General features: G+C 36.5%; 1 protein-coding gene across 3 annotated transcripts in view; it reads left to right on the top strand.

The window, feature by feature from the left end:
• LOC140166173 (hippocalcin-like protein 1) overlaps window positions 1–21,846 on the top strand; it is a 290,306-nt gene that overhangs the window by 207,937 nt on the left and 60,523 nt on the right. For all 3 annotated transcript variants that reach the window (XM_072189574.1, XM_072189575.1, XM_072189573.1), the window contains exon 4: window positions 9,605–9,666. The gene's annotated coding sequence lies outside the window, so the exon portion shown is untranslated. The remainder of the gene's footprint in view (window positions 1–9,604; window positions 9,667–21,846) is intronic.

Here is a 21,846-nt window from a genome sequence, read left to right as displayed (position 1 = left end):
ATCAGTGAATGTGTCTTAGATTATTAATAATACACATTGACATTTATTTTTGTGCCGGGCGCGGGCGGCCATTGCATTGTCATGGCTTTGTTGATTATTAACCCTCTGAAAACAAGTGTCGATGGCAGACGACAAGTTCCAAATTTTCTTTAAAAATTCAAAATTTTCAGAATTGTACATTTTCATGACCATATTTGGAATTAGCATGAAAAATGCATTAAATTGAGTACAAACAATCCTAGTATTGGTTCAGTGGTTCTTGAGATAGATCTATTTTGAAATCCGGAATTTTATGCAGCATGCATGCATTAATAATGAGCACCACATTGTCATGGCTTTATGTTGTTATCCACTCTGACAACACTAAGCCGCCCTTTATTATAAATGATTGATTTGCACATTGTGATACTAATTAATATGATATACTAATGAATATGATTCCTGGAAGAAAAATAGTAATAAGAATTTGTTATTATTGCTGGTAGGAGATCAACATTACGAAGAAAGAACACTTCTGTGAAATCATAGATTATAAGTATAATAGGACAATAAATGAGATTATAATTAAACAGAAAGAGAGCAAGGTATACCAACTTGATGTGGGGAAACAAAATACAGACTAGACAGTATGCAGAGGGGGACAAAAAACAAGAAAAGTAGGCATAGAAGTAGGTAAAGTTTGATAGCCAAAAATTACCAATTCCAAGGCCCACAGAAGTGTTAAACCTGCAAAAACAACATGGATCATTAGGAATACAAAAGTGCACTGGAACAATTGATGAAAATCACTATGCACATAAGCAGACATAGAGAACCAAACAATCAATGTAGGTACAGGCAAAGTTCGATGGCCAAAAATTGCCAATTAGCCCACAGAAGTGTCAGGAAAACAGTACAAAAGTGTACAATGATGAAAATCACTGTGCATATAAGCAGACAAAAAAAAACAAAACAATGTTTCGAGCAGATAAACTGCTCTTCTTCAGGGACAGACAACATAACAGACAGACAGATAAAATAGAATCAATATTTACTGAGAAATTAGGATGATTAATTATTTGAAAAGTTGAAACCAATAATTACCAGGGTTTATTGGTTACAGATGCTGTTTATATTGCCTGTACTTGTCCATCCCTGTATTCATGATTTTTGAAGGGTATGTTAGTTTAATTTTTACATTACAATCGTATAGATAACAGATTTCTGAAAAATATTGAGGGCATCCTCCTGAGCAAATATGTTACAATATGGCTTTAATGCTTGGTGATTCCTGGAAGAAAAATGATACATTTTAGTGGTATACTTTTGTTTCATCTTAAAAGGGCATTTAGTGATCCACAGCCTCATCCCCCCACTTTACTCCAAAAAATGTGAGATTTTTATATCATTGGAAACCTCTGGCTAGATAATGTTTATTTACAAAAAATTTCTTGCAGATTAATTCGTTTAGCAAAGATATCATGAATTTTGAATTTCGTTCTGGTGCACCAGAATGAAATTACAACACATTGTCTATGGAGCAGTGTAATACACATAATCATGCATAACTCGCAAACGCAAAATCGTGATCAACTGAAACTTTGGGAATAAGCTTTTTTCGTGGATATCTACTGACAAATGTCATAAAAAGAGGATGTTAGGATCACGAAATACTCCTTTAAGTTTGGTATTTAGGAATATATTTTGTTGGTCGCAGTATCAAATTGTGCATGCAAACCTAATTGTACAGAGTGTACCTGCAGTGTCACATTTGGTTGGAATTTATTTCATCTAATTTCAAATTTATGTAACAACGTATAAAGACCATAAAAAATACGATGAATCCAAATGTCGTAAGCAATCCAATTAAATTATCAGAATTCAGAATTTTGCAAAAAATGACAGATTTTGAGAGAATCGCAACAAATGGAATATGGCTCAAAATATTCAAACAACCACAATCTTTACACTTAAAAATTTATATATTGTAAAAAGAAATTTGATGTTGCTCATTGTAATTCATCCTTTTGCTGGTACATCCCTTTTAAAGGGATTTTTATTTCATACTATGGCTAAATAATGGATTTGATTTATTGATATGCAGACATTAGTATCCATTAACACACCCATTATGTGGATCCACTAATCGTTAGCTGGAGTATGGAGTAATTAAGACTCAATTTATAGTGCACATACATATGTGACGTGTCATGTCAAAAGGAGACACTTTTGGGCAGGTTATCAATTTTGAGGTTTTTACATATTTTAAATAATGATATATTTTGCTCCACAATGCCGCTTTTCCCCAATGAAATCGGACATTCCTAAGCGAAGATATTGAGTTCGTAAGTTATGGTATTATAAAATTGGAAATTGAGATATCAGCCTTTAAAAATATTATTGACAATGTTGAGAGTAGGAATTACCTAGAAAATGTCTCAAAAATGCAAGATGCCAGTTATATTCCGGTCTGAAACTATCAGACAATATTTTAAACATCAATAACATTACAAATTCGCAACAAACCCAAATTGTGAAAAAATCTCCCCCGGGCAGATTTGTGGCTATTTCTCCATTTACGATCCTGCCCAAAAGTGTCTCCTTTTGACATGACACGTCACATATATTGATGGGTAACAAACAAATTCAAATTTAAAACAATGTGTGCATACACCCTATCCCAATGTATACACACCCCCACAACCCAATGTGTAACCGCCCTCCAAATGTGGACACCGTTAAGGACTATGCTAACGTGGTCGTCTCAATCCGAACTCACTCAACATACCGAGGACGTTTTCCGCCATTTTGTTTCTGTATTTTTGTGTGTATGGAATTTAACTTAGCAACTGTGGACATTATATTCACAAATACGTTAGACATGTAACTGCGGTCATTTTGGCATTTTCAGGCACAGGGAGTTGTAGCTAGCCTGATTTTAATGGGGGCTTTCAAATTGCTAAAGTGCATGAATGGCTCGGGACACAATCTTTTAAGTGAATGTGAGTGATCAGGGAATAAGCTCCGGGGGTATCAACCCCTCCTAAAAAATTGGTTTTTTTGCTCTCTTTATGATGAAACAAATCATTAAAAAAAAATTTGTGTCGGGCGGCCAGCATCAGTAGTTGCAACCTGAGACATCCCCATTTTCTTGGAAGTCCACATTGCCGGTAAAAATAAAAGCACACACAATATAAAATACTCTACCCACTTGCAGTTTGCATAGTATTGATGAGGTCTGAGTAGTTGTATTACTAGTGAACAATAATCGAATGTCTTATGGACTTGTTTATAGTCCTGTAATTTAATTACTGTCGTCTTTAAGTTATAGACAATCTATATAGGTGTCAATATTGACCGTGACTATATTTAGACTGCTACTAATCCATGATCTGCTCTAATTGGGAAATAATGCAACCAGTCATGAACAGGAATGGTAACGCAACTGGTCATGAGGAATGAAACTTGCATGTGTGTGCGCCAATAATAGGGTTGTAAGACGATAAATACGACTGGTCGTAATTGCGACTTTTGTAGTTGTCATGATTTTTTGGCAGACTTGGTGATAGTTGAATATCTATTGTGTCCTCAAAAAACATAAATAAAGGAAATATTTACTTTCAGACTGTACACACCACACATTTTATGTAGTAACCATGTGAGTTAAGGCCATTTGGAAACAATTGTTGGATATCAACAAATACATAACAGAATTGTGCCATTACAAGACATAGTAAAGTCATGCTGGGAGAGTGTTGATTTTATGCATTTACCATGCAGTACATGTATGTGGCACCCATGTTTAGATGCATTGCAAGTCACATTCAAATTACATTGATGTGTATTACATGAAGATCTGCCATATATCTACATAGATTGGGCCACCAGATTTTGATTTTTAGAAGTTACTTTAGTATATGGTAAATGAAATGCCATGCAAAGATGCACTTGATGGGATATATGTCATCAAGTCATTAAATCAAAATGAGGTATAATGTTTACATGTATCCTATGTCTGAATGCGATATCATATGTATATAGGAAATATAATCAAAGTAATTGTATTTTGTCTTCGTGGATACAGTATGATTAAATTTCCCTCTATGTAACATGATGTGTGATTGACTGCGAATTGTGCCCTTTTATGTAACAGCACATGTGATTGGTTGAGACAGATGATGTAGATTATTAAATCCGGCAACCTTTGTCAATGTGACAACAACCCATATCGGTTTGACAGATATAAAAATACTAGTTCGCATCTCATGATCAACTCGCCACAGCCTGTAATTGGTTAGGGATGAAATCAAAACTTGACCGGCAGTTGACCGTTGGTTCCATCCGGTTCCGTCCAGTTGCTATTGTTCTAAACAATGGGAACCGGATGGAACCAGCGGTCAACCGCCGGTCGAGTTTTGATTTCATCCCTTATAGTCCAGTACATTGCACCTGTAATCATATTCAATACGGAGATTAGTCCAAAACTTTCCAATCATTGAAGAAAGGCCAGTTTTAGAAGCTGGAGTTTGTACCAGAGAAAACCTGTGGCAGCAAGTATAATGGACTGGAAACCTAATGCACAAAAAGTTGTCAGGGGCTTGAACCCGAGACCTCAGTGTTGCAAGCGAGGACAGAACCGCTACGGCAACCTAGCTGCTGCCCCTTTAAAATTATGATGTACTTGGGCATTCTTATGTACACTTGTAGTATGTTCAAAAAATCTACAGTAGTAATCTACCAAATACGTTGGACGCTTGTCCAAGTACTCAACATACTTGTATACGTATAGCCTACCTATTCCAATTGAAATCCTTACACCTATGAAAGACATGACCTTAAGCTTACTCTCCTACACAGGGCAGGGAGGGTGAATTTCAAATGGGGTTACCTGAATGAGTGACTGCATTTGAACTCTACACTCCCCATGTGGGAGGTTGCGGTTATGTCTGCCATACAGGGTGTATGGATTTCAAGTGGAATAGCCTTTTGTAATACATAGAATACATACAAACTTAAGTATGTTCCAGAGAATGCTGATTAAATGGCAATGAATAATGGAAGAGCCATCAACTATCTCTACAACAACTTGCCAACCCTCCTTATAAGCATGCACACACAGCGACCAATATCTTAAAGTTAGCATACCTACAAACTCAAGTATATAGCCCTATATGTTCCAGAGTCTGATTAAATGGCAATGCCTCATTTCAAATGTTCAGTTTTAGTTTTGGTTTTGGTTTTTGTCACATGGTTTCCTATTGTCCTGCCTAACCACTTGAATCATAAGATGTCGAACTCATTGTTTCTACCTTTTGTTTAAAACCGAACATTTGTGTCAGTCAGTTTCGGTTTTGGTTTCAGTTTCTTATAAGTGGTGTGAATCGTAAAATTATTTGATTTGAAGTTACCTACTCTAAGTATACAAAAGAAATGTTTAAATTTCAGAGTGCAATATTCACGAGGAGAGAAATCGAGCATGGTAATCTACATTGAAAGACGTGGTTTACAAAACCGAATAAGCCTAGGCTAATTCACCTGTGAAAAAATATAGACCATCGAAATATTTGCATTCGACATTACAAAAGGGGCCACTATTGTAATTGTATAGGTGCTATAAACAAAATCGATTCATGTCCTTAATCCCATGTACCAGAATCGATGGAAGGCCATTATATGACCTCTAATAACCTAATGACTTTTACTGAAGCAATGTTTACTGCAAAAAGTAGAAGATAGAGGGAGAAGAGATTGTGTGTGTGTGTGTGGGGGGTGGTTGGAGGGCAAGGGGGATATGGGCCGGGAGAGAGAGAAACAGATGGGAGAGAGCATTGGAAGTGAAAGAGAAGGGGGAGGAGAGCTCGAGATGAAGATATTGAATGTAGGGGAGGAGGAGGGGGGAAAGGGGTAATTTAGGGAAGAGGTGGTTATATAGGGAGGGGAGCCCCCTCTTACAGAGGTATGGGTTGTGCTTCCCTGGTATAATAAACTAATTCATAAACAAATCATCTCCATGCATCGTTTAGGTGTCATACAAACAAACAAATCCCCCACCCGCCCCATCCTTCAATATACGTGCATGTATATGATTTCTAGGCCTAGAACTCGTGAGTGTAATATGCCACCTACCTTCGACAGAGAACATCAACTGTCGTCCATGGGATAGATTTCGATATCAATCATGATAATAATTATGTTAGCACAATAGGCTATTGTATACTTCTGGTTATATACCCTATACTGTGTCCTCCCAGCATAATAGTGTTATGATTGCAGACCAGATCAGCTCTACTTTTTAATCCCTTGATTTTTGGTTTCTGAACAAAAGAGAAACCAAAACTAAAGATTTGAAATGAGGGAATGAATAATAGAAAGTGCCATAACCATGATAACCGACTTACCAGCACTCCTTGAAAGCATGTGCAGATGAAAATAGTTTTGTAAAAATAAAGTTAGTAAAATCTTAAGATGTTATGGTTATATGAACATGCATGGCTTATGATAATGTTGACATAACTAGTTCTCCAAGGGATGCACTGTTTGTTGATATTGTAAACATAAGTCCTGTTGAAATATTAAAATCACAGATTCATGGAATAATTTTGTGTCAAATTTGAATTCTTGCTCTCTCAGTCTTTGATGTCCATAGAATGGGTTGTAATGTACCAATGTTACTGACCCTTTCCTCGGATCCGCCATCTTGTTTTTGCGTTTCCTACAACGCAACAGAAAAGGCTTTTGCGAAGTATATACGCAATATGAAAGTATGCACAGATGGCTGTGAAGCTGATAGGACAGTTTTTGAATGATGAAACTAATACTGCATATACCAGTTCTCCTGTACTGGTAGTTGCAGTACAAAGGTGTGTTGTGACTTGGCATATTATGTGAAAAGGCCAAATTTGACAACATTGGAGGCAAATCATAAACTTCACTATTCCTTCCCCTGGAAATTTTTTTTGCGCTTTTAGAATATTATTTACTAATGTAACTCCTACAATTAACAAGCTAAACATTTTCATGTCATGTGAGATGAATCATAAGGAATTTCCCCCAAATGCAATTTGGGACTTGACAATAGGGGAAAGACAGACATAACCTTTCAGTTTTATCCCCAATTTATCAACTATTTTTAAGGGACTTTGGATTTTTTGGTACGCAGTGAATCTCTGGAAGTCCCTTTAATTGGAAACTGAGCCGTCTGTGCAATTTTATAATTTAGTGTTTTTTTAACACTCTTTTTCTATGCAAATTAACAGATCCCGAAAAATAGCATGGTCAATTTGGAACATGTTCTGAATGTTATATCACTTGGGTTTGTTATGCTGTTGACATTAATGTATAGAATAGCAGATGGCTACATGTGATCACTCGCCAATCCTGTGGCCCCATTCCACATCACGCATCCAGCTAGGCCCCGGACATTTGTTCTATTATTAAACATAGGGTCATTGACATTGCGATAATGGCATGTACTCGGGATGTATTAAATGAGAGATATCGCTTACACATGCATGCATGCATGCAAACCAAGTCAAAGCTACAAGTATGCAGAACCACTTGCATATATTTGTGATGATATTTATTGCCGAGTATTTCCTAGACAGCAATGTTATTATGGATTTAGATGTTTTGTATAATAAATTGTTTAACTATGTACTTTTTAACACTAAAAAGTGTGGGTTTCGGTCTTTGTAAACACACCCTATATCCTAATATTTGGATGCATTTTCCAAGTCCAGCAATAAAATCACTCAATTTGATGATTGTATCCACTATCAGAGATGTGAATTTTCCGGTTTATCAGGAAATTTGGATCCATCATCATAAATAAACTGTGTATTCTTTCGTTTTAAAAAAAGGATTTTTTTTTACTTCTTTTTTAAAAGTATTTCTGGAATTGGATGATATTTCAGCATAAAAAGAGTTCAAAAAATATGGGGTGATATTTTGTAGTCTACTTACCAGATGAACTCCCATTAAATGTTGGATGCCGTGAGCATGTACCTGGCAATTTTCAGGGTTTGTACTAATAAAACATGTCTTATTAAAACAAAATAGTTGTGAATAATTGTGGGATGGTAGCCTTAATTTTTAGCAAGGGTTGGCATTTTTTCTAAATCGTTTCAAGCTTTTTGATAGTTGTCCAATTGTGCAATGGGGAAAATACCTTATAGCAACTCTGCTTATGTTGACCTAATGAGTGGCTGAAATAATCTGGGAACAGTATCAAATTACACCTTCAACTGCGTAAGGAGCGCTTAATTCACCAGTCAGAACATGCATCTGAAATAATAGATTGACATGCTCATGAATTTCAGGGATATATTAACCCCCTGAGCACTACCTGCGGATCAAACATTGCCTCTGATTGGTCAATTACATGATATCTTCACTTTAAATCACCAATCAGAATGGAGCTTTGCAAATAATTCACCCCAATTTTTTGTGTGGTGAAATTATTCTAACAATGTTGCTGATTGGTCCAATTGATAATGGAAACTTCTTTTTGGCCAATCGGCAGGTAGTTCTCATGGGATTGAGATGTCTCTTCCTCTAAAATACAATGTAATTGAAGATGCATATGAACCAATGAAAAAATTAATAGTGATCAGCAGAGTCCTTTAAGGAGTATTTTGTGATCCTCGCTAGCATGCTCTTTTTATGACACTGTTCAGTAGATATCCATGAAAAAAGCTTATCCCAAAATTTCAGTTGATTCCAATTTTGCATTTGCGAGTTATGCATGATTATGTGAATACACTGCCCAATAGGCCACTGTGTTGAATTACGTTCTGTACACCATAACGTAATGTTTGTTCTGGTCCCATCTGGACCCAAGTGTGTTTCCAAAAGGAGCGATTGTTTAAACAAACAAACTTATCAAATCAATGTTTCAGGTTTCTCATCTAAAAATAAAATGTAAAGCAATTTATATATATAAAACAAGCACTGTGTTTCATAAATGTGATAATGATACATCAATATTGCAGGCAGGCCTTATATTAAGAATGCCCATACCAGGAATGAGCTCCTGGTCCCAAAGATGGCTTCTGGTCCTAAAGTTTGATGGCTGCTGGTCCTATAGTTTGTAGTGTACAATATTGGACACACCAGGAGCCAAAACCCAGCAACCATAGGGTAAAAAAGCCTGGGTGCCTGCTCAATATAAGCTTTGATTGCAGATATTATTGCAAAAGAGTGAAAAATTACTTGTTATGGGAGCACCAACAGCTTCTAAAAATCTGAATGTTAAAAAGCATTAGACTTGTTTTCTTCCAGTATTATGTTAACATTTTGTTCTGTACACAATCCCTAATGGTACTTGAGTGACTATCCAATTGGCTATTCCACCTGAAACCCATACACCCCCTATAGAAGACATGACCTTAATCTCACACACAGGGGGTGCAGATTTCATATAGAGTCATCCATTCAGGTTACCCCTTTTGAAATTCACATGTGTGGGATGTTAAGATCATGTCTTCCATAGCAGGTGTAAGATTTTCAAATGGAACAGCCCACTGCTACACTAATATCATCAGCAGACATCTGCTGTTTGCCTTGACCTGATAATTCATTACTCGTTTAATGCGTTGTTGTCTCCTATTATTATATCTTTGTACAGGTTTGGATTACGTAAAGTCGACCACTGCTCATCGGCCAGGTTGGAGTGAGCTCAACTCCTGTGTAAGTACAGCTTTCTTGTTTTAGATAGCACAATGGGCAGGAAAAAACCTCCTATGTGTCTTTGGCCCCTGAACATGTTTAAAGCAAAACCACCTATGTAACCTATTTGCAGTTTTATTTTAAACATGTTCAAGGGCCAAAGACACATAGGAGGTTTTTCTTGCCCATGGACGTAATTTATTGATAAAAACTGTCCCTGGTGATGTGTTTGTGCATTGGGTATTCCAGTTGCAATTCATAAACCCCCTGTGGAAGACATGACTTTAATCTTTTACACAGGGAGTGTGACTTTCAAATGGGGTTACCTGAATGGGTGACTCCATTTGAAATTTACACCCCGCTGTGTAGGAGATTAAGGACATGTCTTCCAGGGGTGTATGGATTTCAACTAGAATAACCCAATGTATTACTGTATTATAACTTAAGTGCTAAATTTTCGCGAGGGTTTTAATTTCGCGATTAGAGCTCCAACCGCGAAAATAACACCTTGCGAATATATTGCAATAATGTATACAAGTATAGGGAAGGACTGGGCAATCGTGAAAATAACATTCGCAAAAATGTGTCTCTCACTGCAAATCGCAAAAATAACTGTGCACGAAAATTACCACTTCTACAGTATTTTGTTGATGATGTTTCGCCGCTATAGCAGCATTTATCAGTAGGGTTCATTAACATTACGACTTACTCAGTAAGCGACTAAAAGCTGCATATTTTTTATATTGAATGCTCATTATTTGTTATAACGAGAACTCCCGGGTGACAACCGTAACTGAATTTCTATTCATGAGAAATTTTCATCTGATGTAAGGCTCTAGAGTATTTATCAAATTATTAATGAAGATTTTAATAAATGATGATTGTAATCTTGTACAAATTGTCATTTAATGGTTCAGGGGATCTTTGGGAAAACCAGCAGTATGCCGATTATTCAAGGATTATTCTTGGCCTTTAGAAAATGTCTCATGTAGTCATTACAAAAGATATATAGTTTATTATTTTAGATGTCTTGTCTTTCTGAAGTCCCTTGTGTTAAACTGATTTAACCCCCTGGACACTACTGGTTATCTAACAGCATTTCTGATTGGTTGATAAGTTGAAATGCTCATTTCTATTGCCAATTATGACTAGGCTTTAAACTCTTTATGGTCAAACTTGCATTTGCAGATGATCTTATTAAAACCCTCCTTGATTGGTTCAAAATTGGACACAATATTCATTTTGCCCAATCAGCAGGTAGTTCTCACTGGGTTTAAAGGTTCGAATTGGCAAGATGTAGGACTTCAGTAAAAAAAAAATGTCTTTCTTATGAAAATAATAGCTAATTGGGTTACTTTAGCTGTTTGTCTGTTCATGCTGAAATTAAAATCAATAATTAAATAATTCATTAATTTGATTGTAATTTGGGTTTATAAATATATTTTTCCAACTTGCACAGTGATTCAAAATAGCATCATGTCTTGTAACAGAGTTCAAAATCACCCATTCTATCACCATAGTTCAAGAGGTGACCTCATATATTGGGGTATCAGTTTTTGTACCCAATGCATAATTTAACTCTCTCCATGTCGGTGTCGACTGCAGACGACAAGTTTGTTTTTTAATTCAAAAATTTCAGAATTGTAAATTTTCATGACAATATTTGGAATCAGCATGAAAAATGCATTAAAATGATTCCAAACAAGCCTAGTATTGGCTTAGTGGTTCTTAAGATACCTCTTGAAATTTTGAGAAAATAACTGAAAACTTAGCACACAAATAGGCTTCAGGTCATTCTTTGGGTACATGAACGTATTGAGGTTAGAGAACTGAGCCTGGATTTATGAGTTTGTGATCCTAGTGACAGTGGTGAGGTCATTTGTATACAAATCTGTCAGGTGGTTATCTTTCTTCTCCCAGTATGTCAACCTTGTAGAGAACATCAGATAAACCCTTGTCTGTTGGATCTGTTTTTAGCATCAATTATAAAGGCTCTGATGACAGGTATGGTAGGAGATTGATAGCTTTGATGAAAAACCCATAAAAGTGACTCCATGACAGCCAGCTTGGCAGCTCGGACTTGGCTTTTGTTATCTATTACATAAAATCATCTGTGGTGAAATAGAAAGACACATATAATTGGTACTGGTGTGGATAATGATGGTATAGAGGATTTCCACTCCTTGCATATTTGCTGGGGGGGGGGGCATTTTCCCCCAAATATTTTTCTTGCCCCCCAGTTTGCCCTCCACTTTTGAGGCAAAACCCACAAAATTACCTAAATTTCCACTTTTTGCAGCAATTTTGTGCAAAATTTGTCGACCCCCCTGAAATTTGCTGGTTCCTGTTGTATTCCTCATTCAAACCAATTCAATGTTGGAGTTACCTGCATGACTTTGGCGGGTTTTTTAAACAGTGATGGTTGCACATGCAGGTACTTCTTTTGAAAGTCCTAAACAAGGTATAGCAGTCATTGATAGGATATGCAGCTTATAGAACACGGATAACCTCTATTCGAGGTAGTTGTGACTAGGTAAATTAGGTAAATCAGCATAGCTGCAGTTGCTTAATTATTTGGTATGGACAAGTCAACAGCAAAAACAACAACTCTGAATTTGTTCAACCTTTCCAATATTTATTCAGTTAGTTAGGGACCATTCACAAACACTTGTTAGGGGGCCTGCTGCAAAAAGGGGGCCTTCCTAAGGGGGGGGGGGCTGAAAAAATTGACCAAATATTTTCCTTTGGAAAATTTAGTTCATATGCTTTTCTATGGGGTTGACCCATAATTTTCATGTCAAAAAATGGGGGGGGGGGACCTGAAATTTTTTGAGATCTCGAAAGGGGGGCCCCGGTGAAATTTTTTTGCATCAGGCCCTCCCCCTAACAAGTGTTTGTCAACGGTCCCGTATGTCTGCAGTATCACCTTTTGCATAAGAGACATACCCAGAATATTGGACTGGAAAACCCAACATAATATGTCGTAAGTTTCAGGAGAAAAATTAAATTTAAGGGCTTTCAAATAATGGGCTGAACTGATTGGTAATATGCTATGGTCACTGGGTATATATGATGTTAGGGATTCAGAGAAGTTGTCCATACACAGCTGGTGTCATCAAAATTAATAAGGTTAGAAAATTCAATTAATAATTGTGAAGTGATAAATCAAGTCCTTAGGTCATATTTGAATTTAATCACAAAAAAATTGAACTCTTGTAGGATAGGTCATGCTCAAAATTAAATCTGTTAAAGAAGCCCAGAAAAAAGGGCAATGTGTTCGAGCAAAAGGGCAACTTATTTTGCAGGTATTTTATTTCACAGATATTGGCTATTCAACATGATCTTTATCTTAAACACAGGGAGTGTGAATTTCAAATGTGGTTATACCAGACTGGGTGACTCCATTTGAAATCTACACTCCCTGTTTGGGAGATGCAGGTCATGTTTTCTATAGGGGTATGTCTTGCTTAACTTGCTGCTTGCCTCTCACTATTCAAGGTGCGTCATGGTTTGCAAAACTTAGTTCTAACAAAATATACATAAACTAAGTAATAGCTCTAATTTAATAGTATTCTCCAAATGCACCCAATTTTAATTAGTATTTCTCACATTTCCGCAGATGTCTGCTAAGCAAAAGATAATGTTGACATTAGGATATATATCTATTTGTGGCAAAAACCATCGGATGTGCTACACTACACAATCGTATCATCCTAGAAACATAAAGCCACCATGATGTATTTCATATCGCCTGATTTCCCAAGGTGATTTCAGTATAAATTAGTCGCAGACTAGCCTAGCAGGTACCCTAGTCAACCTCCATATATTCCCTCTCTTGTTCCTTCTAACATATTGTTAAAAAAAGAGTTAAATGTCTCAATTTATGTTGAACCAATTTGGCCAGAAGCAGGTTACAGTAGCATTGGGCTATTCTATTTAAAATCCAGACTACCCCTGTGGAAGATTTTGGAAATATCTTCCACAGGGGGAGTATGAATTTCAAATGGAAGTAGCATATTAGGTAGCTCCATTTGAAACACTCCCTCAGAGGGTGTATGAAATTCAAATGGAACTCCCTAATGTGCTACTTCCATTTGAAATTCATACTCCCCCTGTGGAAGATATTTCCCAAATCTTCCACAGGGGGAATGTGGATTTTACATGGAATAGCGCACTGTGTCGGTTGTATGAGAGGTGATATCTGAAGCAAGAAAGAACGTATTGAAATGCTGTGAGGTAGCAACGCAATCCTAGCAATCGATCTTGCAACTAAGATGTCAAATGCAATGATAGCTTAAAATAAATAAAAGGTGACAAGAGATTTCTTGGGGTGGTTGCTGCTTGGCGTGCTATATTTGCTAGTGTGCCACAAATATGAAGGAAAATACAGGAAGGTATTTCTCCTTCAAAGTTGGTAGCAATATATCATCAGCAGAGTAGGGTTTACTTATTTCATCAATTGATTCATTTGTTTGTGTGTGTCTTGTTATACTTGAAAGGAAACCATATCTCGCCTTTTAAGGTTGGTCTTAACCCAGGAATTATGGAAACTTTTGGACCTGCTGAATTGGTCTAAAATATATAAAATTACCGGTAAAACTCGATAGTTAGCATATGTGCTTACTAGGGAGTGCTTTTGAAAACATGAAATTGTACTAAAGTTTGGTGCTTTACCAACTGAGCTAATGGGGTTGAGACACAAATTTGCAGGTTTACTTGTTCGTATATATCTGTGTATCGATGATTTGCTCAAAACCCTTTACACTTTTGTGGATGGAGCACTTCATGTTTGCATGTTTTAAAAGCGCTCGATATTAAGCACGTATGCTAACTATCGAGTTTTTACAGTATACATATTTAGAATGACAAAGGCTTGACGAATCCATCCCTGTGAACAACACATCGATTTCTCAGTGGTTCGAACCCATAACCTTGAGCTACCTCTTAGACCGCTCTTCCAAGGTGTCCCTTAAGATGACCTTCTGTATTATTTAGAATGACAAAGGGCTTGACTAATCCATCCCTGTGCACAACACGTCGATTTCTAAGTGGTTTGAACCCACAACCTTGAGCTACCTCTTAGACCGCTCTGCCAACATGTCCCTTAAGGCGACCTTCTGTATTATTTAGAATGACAAAGACTTGACGAATCGATCCATGTGCACAACATACTGATTTCTCAGGGATTCGAACCCACAACCTTGATCTACCTCTTAGACTGCTGCGCCAACATGTCCCTTAAGATGACCATCTGTATTGTACGGTGTACCAAGAGTTCTAATTGGCGATGTTGTACATTTGATTCAACACCAGCAGGTGGAAACACCTGATAGTACAAGTAAAAGTTCCATCCAAATGTAACCAAAAGTTCAGGGCAATACCTTCCTATTTCCTATTACATGTGGGAACATTGATGTCAAAACTCTCCACCCATGTCAAGTGTAAACTCTTCGTATTGTGCACATGGAATACAGAATGTCAGACTGGAATGTTTTGTAGTCCAACAAGTAACAAAAAGTAACAGGGCTATACCTTCATACCTATCATACAGGTGGGTGACATTGTATGTCAAGCGGGATAAATTTCAAAAGTACCCACCCATGACAGGGGTAAACTCTTATCCTATTGAGCATTGTGTGCACAAGGAATCCTAATGTCAGACTTCAAAGTTTTGTAGTCCAGCAAGTAACTTAACTAATGCCCTAAGTGACTAATGTTAAAAAAAAAAAAAAAAAGATACAACCCGTAATGTACTCTTCTATTTTCTCAGTGCCTAAGCTTGTCTTCTAAAGATAACCTTCTGTTACATAGAATGCTCATATTTATTGCCATATGGACCTGCTGGCATATCCTATTAAGTATATCGACCCAGACTTACCTTGCAAAAGAGTGCTCCAGACCTTTATATTTTGACGATTTACTGTAAGGCATATTAGATGGCATATAGCTCTATGATGTTGTTATGCTTTGTACTCGCGCATTAATGTTATAGACAGGTCTATATTTTGATCAGGACTAAAAAGGCAGGAATTATTTCTTTGAGAAAACACGAGGAGGTTATGAGTGGAAATGAAATACCATGGCACGTTTGCACTTGTCACCTCCTAGATTCTGCTAACAACTGGAGAGTGGTTTATCTTCTTGTCAAAGAAATCCTACGTTTAGAGAATAAACGATAGGAATTTTTGTTTTACTATCCTCTACCATGTGATAGACGACAGGCAGGTCCAATATTCTGAGTTGTGGATGCCAGGTAGCTGGTATATTACGATAAAATATTGGACCTGTCTGTCATCTATCACATGGTAGAGGATAGTAAAAACAAAAATTCATATCGTTTATTCTTATTCTTAGTTAAATATTATTTTGATAACTAAACACTGTTTTATTTAGCAAAACATTAAGTTACCATCATGAAAGCTCCCCTTTTTTTAAATGAAAGAAACTTACTGTTTGAGTTACGCGTACTGCGATCTTGTTCGCATATTACACTCAAGAACACACTACATACTCGCGCCTTGTCAAACATTCCACAACAATGTGGGCTGCTGCCATATACCATGTGATAGATGGCATGCAGAAACCAATGAAATTCAGCGCTAACAAGCTAAGCCACAGCCACTAAGAATATACATTAGATGAAGCACATAAAAGTGTAAGCATGACATCATAACAAGAGAAATAAAATTACGCATCTAGTAGAAAATGTATGGTGGTGTTGCTGCATGTCGAAAGATTACACCAAGTGCTTTCCCCCAGGGAATGACAAAGATTTCGCAGTCAGCAGACATGTGAAATGGTACAATTCATGACAAATAATGAATGCTTAAATATGCATAATTAGTCAGCTTTGCTTTGTAGACAAGAATAATTATTGAAACTGAAGGACGTCAACACTTTGTTCATTAGGTAATTAGCAAGATTCATTTAATATTGATTGATATGGAATTAACATAGTTTGGCGCATAATATCACCCTATTAAAGCCGAGCATGCTTTGTAAATGCTGCAACATCTTGCACACTTTTCGTAAAGTTAGAGAGCAAATTGGGAAAAAAAAAAATATGTTTCACTTACTAGGAAGCAAACAAAGTGTAGCATATCTAGAAGCATCTTTCGATGTAAATTTTGAAGAAACAATGTCAAAAATGTCACTATTTAATGCTTCATTGAAACATTACACTGTCTTTATTAATTTGTCAGTCTTCCTGTACTACGTTTTGTCACAAGTTCCATCCCTTCATTCTGCCGAATTCTTGGAAAGAAAACTACCCTACCCAGCAAGATATCGATTGTTTCAGTCAAAGTTTCATTTGATGTAATAATTGACAGATTTAGCAGCAAAACAGGGCAGCCTCGGCAGCCTTAACCTAGACAAATTAACTGCAAGTTGGGCATGCGCTAATGTGGCCTTAGCCCCGAGGGGGTTACCACGGCAAAGGAAGCGAAGATGGGAAAATATCAATGAACTTGGGTAAACTTGTCAAAATCATTCGCTCGGGTTTATGGGTACACGGCGACGAGGAGATTGTCGTATGTGAATCGGTAGCTTCAGAAGATGTATGTTTATGCATAGTATGTCATTTGGCTATGTCAAACTGGATTAACATCGAATGAATGGGTAAAGCATACCTTACATGTACAAATGTGATATGTTTAGGGTTTGTGATGTCGAGACAAATTGAAGGATATAAAAAATGAGGGTTTTGGGTATGCAATGTATGATTAGGAATTGCATCCTGAAGGGATGATGAAGCTCTTGTTATACTATTCAGATGACATGTGTAGGATATTGTGTAGTGAATTTAATGAAGGATATTAAAGTTAAGGTTTGGGGGTATGCTTATGTAACTAGCAAGTTGAAAGATTTGTGTGTGGCTATACAGCTCGCTGTGCAATGGTGTACAGTTTATTTTATAACAGTTCCAGAAATGTTGAAAAGCTGTGTTGAGAATTCCGGAATAGATACTAGACTTGTTTGTACTTGTTTTGATCAGGTGGTGGTCGCCGTGCATTCTCTAAATTCAGTAAATTTTCATTGTCAACTGTGTAATTGAATGGGATTATTTTGAAATTTTAAAACGCTTGAAATATCACAAACAAATAGGCCTATGTTAATAAATAATATAAATACAAGCTAAAACCGTTGGGGTTCGATAATGAACCCCACAAAACTAACCGAGTATATGGAAAATGCCATACGGCCGGGCGGTTTCACAAGTTGCCGGCTCTATCATGCCACTCGCCGCCTGTGTTTGATGGGAATTTCTTTTTCTACTGTCCTCTATCAGGTCATAGATGAATGGCAACTCCAGTGCATAACATGCTCAATCTGAGGCTATTTACGGACACGATGCGATGATACTACACTATATTCATATATGCTATAGAGGGCCATACTACGGGCTGTATTCATTGTAATGTACAAAAAGTAGCATGGGTTCGGAACAGTAACCTCAGATGGTGCACTGTCTAGTCCAGTGTTTTGAACAGTGGATACTGGCACACTGTGATAAAATACAATGAAACTAAGTGCTTACAAACTAAACCACACCTACTGAATAAGAATAAAGTTAAAATACAGATTTCCAAAATGGTACCAACAACTTTTTGGTATGATAATACACAATTTTATCAAAAAGTTATCAGTTTTAATTCTAGCAATTCTTACATGCCAACTGTGCCAGAATTGCCACAAATGGCCTCAGAGTAAACAGTGCATCTTGGAAAGATTGAACTCAAATGCAAACCTGTTTATTCATGTGTATGGCATGTGTACCAGGTGGTGATGTAGAAATAATTGTTTGAGGTACGCACTGGGAATAGCTGTGTTACATTTGTCAAGTTCAATTTTAAGTATAGAGTCATATTGTGGTATCAAAAGAATCTTATAGGGATATGGTACCAGATATGGTCCAATCCGAGGACCAAAAGTCAAAATTTTCTCCCAGATTTTATGCAGATTACGTTAATCTACACATTTAAATTTTAAGGCAAAATGTGCCAATTTTTTCAGAAAAGGGGTCAAAGGGGAAAAATGCAACCCATGTTAAAATCCCTGTATGGTCATTTGTATCGAGTACCCCTCCCATCCAATCACAAAGAGGACCATTTATCAAGACCTGTTGCCTGGTGTTGCAAAACTCCATTTTCCGCTTTCTATTCAATTCCGTGAAATGTTTTCATTTTCCATAAAACGGAAAACTTTGGTCTCTATCTTTACCTCAATCTCTGATGGATGACAGGATGTAAAACCGAGACTTTTCCCATGAATATGTCTACAAACTGCAACCCTATTTACAGGTTCATTGATCCTGTTGAGAGGATATGTCCATGTCCACATCCTCTTCCTTAGCCCATTATATAATACAGAACGGAAGGAAATGTCCGCTTCATGCGGTTCAAGAAAGAGCACTTGCATTAAGTAAGCAAATCCTATATTGAGATTATGTAACTTGAGATTATGTAATTTAACACAAAAGCTTGTTTAGAGCTGTGACAAAAAATGTAAATTACAATGATATATGCTTATCTGCTATCTACTGAAGATAGCTATCCAGCAATACACTTCTAGTGCCCGTTTCTATTCATCGTTATGTATTCTTCTCCCGTGCATTATTTTCGCGAACTACCCTTCACAGCCCAAATTATATAAACCTGCACGCTAAACAATGCATTATCTAAAACCTGCACGCTAAACAATAGATTCTAGATAATACGTGCACGCTCAAATACTAGAAATACTACTTTCACATAACCATAAAGTAGAGTTAGGTGGCGCTTTAGACACAGAGATCACATAACTATATAATTGTCTGTTCGATATATATACCAACAAAAAAGTACAAATATACATTCTGTGGTGTTAAAATGGTATAGTTACAAACGGTGTTCTATAATAGTGTACAATTACCGAATAAGGTGCAACTCGCTAGACTTGAGTCCAGTCCTCGTTACGGAGTTTAGGATTAGGGTTTAGGGTTGGGATAGGGCAGTCTTGTAATAAGACTAGTAGAGTTGCACCCTTGCAAATATCATTGTCATAAATTATGATTAATGACCTCAAATAAATCAAACATCAAATGAGAATAATCGAGCTTCTATTAATTAAAAAGGGCCAAAAACAGGTGGATCATAATTATACAAGATGACACCATTGCAAAATATTCAGCATTTTACAAATGAAATACATGTAGGCCTATATCTAAAATAACATAGCCGGGCCGGGAAACACACACTAGCGCATAATATCATGATCATGCTTTATAATACCATAGGCCTTCAAACACATGTGTTTGAAGGCCTATGATAATACTGAACAAATTGTTAAATCCCAATGTCGTGTGTTTTAATATAAGTAGTTCAAATTATAGAGCTATAAATTCCAGTTGATATTCACCGTAGTACTAGTCTGACATCTAAATCGATCGTTTCCAACTGGTTCAGTGCTCTCTGTGTTGAAACCACAATATTAAATGATCACAACATAAAGTCAAGTCAATTAAACCATGCGTGAATAAGTTACCTAAGTATGACGTATGGCTTAATCGATACCATTGATTACAGGGATTGATTTTCTTTACCAGTTAAATGCTACGTAGCTGGTCAATGTCCTGACGGTGTTTTAAAATGTAAGATATTTTCCCTAATATTAAAACTAATATAATGAATGCAGCAATTAATATTGCCTATTGTTTTAATAGGCCTACACTCAAAGTGTATGACGGATAATGTACTCGTGCAAATGCATTCGTCAAGATAATTGCACTTGCCATGGAGTTATTGCATTTAGCTTTCGAGCCTATCGGCTCTCAAGCTAAATGCAATAACTCCATGGCAAGTGCAATTATCTTGACGAATGCATTTGCACTCAGTTCATTATCCTTATCATAAGATATGCTCATGTGATATCTACCGCAATGATATATGCTTATCTGTTATCTACTGAAGATAACTTCCCAGTAATAAGGTATGCTCATGTGATAAATACAGCAATGATATATGATTATCTGCTATCTACTGAAGATAGCTACCCAATAATAAGGTATGCTCATGTGATATCTACCGCAATGATTTATGCTTATCTGCTATCTACTGAAGATAGCTACCCAATAATAATGTATGCTCATGTGATATCCACAGTAATAAGGTTATATACAGCAATGATATATGATTATATGCTATCTACTGAAGATAGCTACCCAATAATAAGGTATGCTCATGTGATATCTACCGCAATGATTTATGCTTATCTGCTATCTACTGAAGATAGCTACCCAATAATAATGTATGCTCATGTGATATCCACAGTAATAAGGTTATATACAGCAATGATTTATGCTTATCTGCTATCTACTGAAGATAGCTTCCCAGTAATAAGGTATGATTATGTGATATCTACAGCAATGATATATGCTTATCTGTTATCTACTGAAGATAGCTACCCAATAATAATGTATGCTCATGTGATATCTACAGCAATGATATATGCTTATCTGTTATCTACTGAAGATAGCTACCCAATAATAATGTATGCTCATGTGCTATCCACAGTAATAAGGTTATATACAGCAATGATATATGCTTATCTGTTATCTACTGAAGATAGCTACCCAATAATAATGTATGCTCATGTGATATCTACAGCAATGATATATGATTATCTGTTATCTACTGAAGATAGCTACCCAATAATAATGTATGCTCATGTGATATCTACAGCAATGATATATGCTTATCTGTTATCTACTGAAGATAGCTACCCAATAATAATGTATGCTCATGTGATATCTACAGCAATGATATATGCTTATCTGTTATCTACTGAAGATAGCTACCCAATAATAATGTATGCTCATGTGATATCTACAGCAATGATATATGCTTATCTGTTATCTACTGAAGATAGCTACCCAATAATAAGGTATGCTCATGTGATATCTACAGCAATGATATATGATTATCTGTTATCTACTGAAGATAGCAACCCAATAATAAGGTATGCTCATGTGTTATCTACAGCAATGATATATGCTTATCTGCTATCTACTGAAGATAGCTACCCAACAATAAGGTATGCTCATGTGTTATCTACCGCAATGATATATGCTTATCTGCTATCTACTGAAGATAGCTATCCAGCAATAAGGTATGCTCATGTGTTATATACAGCAATGATATATGCTTATCTGCTATCTACTGA

The sequence above is a fragment of the Amphiura filiformis genome, chromosome 12, assembly GCF_039555335.1.
Source record: "Amphiura filiformis chromosome 12, Afil_fr2py, whole genome shotgun sequence".
Taxonomy (NCBI): domain Eukaryota; kingdom Metazoa; phylum Echinodermata; class Ophiuroidea; order Amphilepidida; family Amphiuridae; genus Amphiura; species Amphiura filiformis.
The sequence above is the reverse complement of the archived record's forward strand: the minus strand, read 5'-3'. Positions and strand labels throughout refer to the sequence as shown.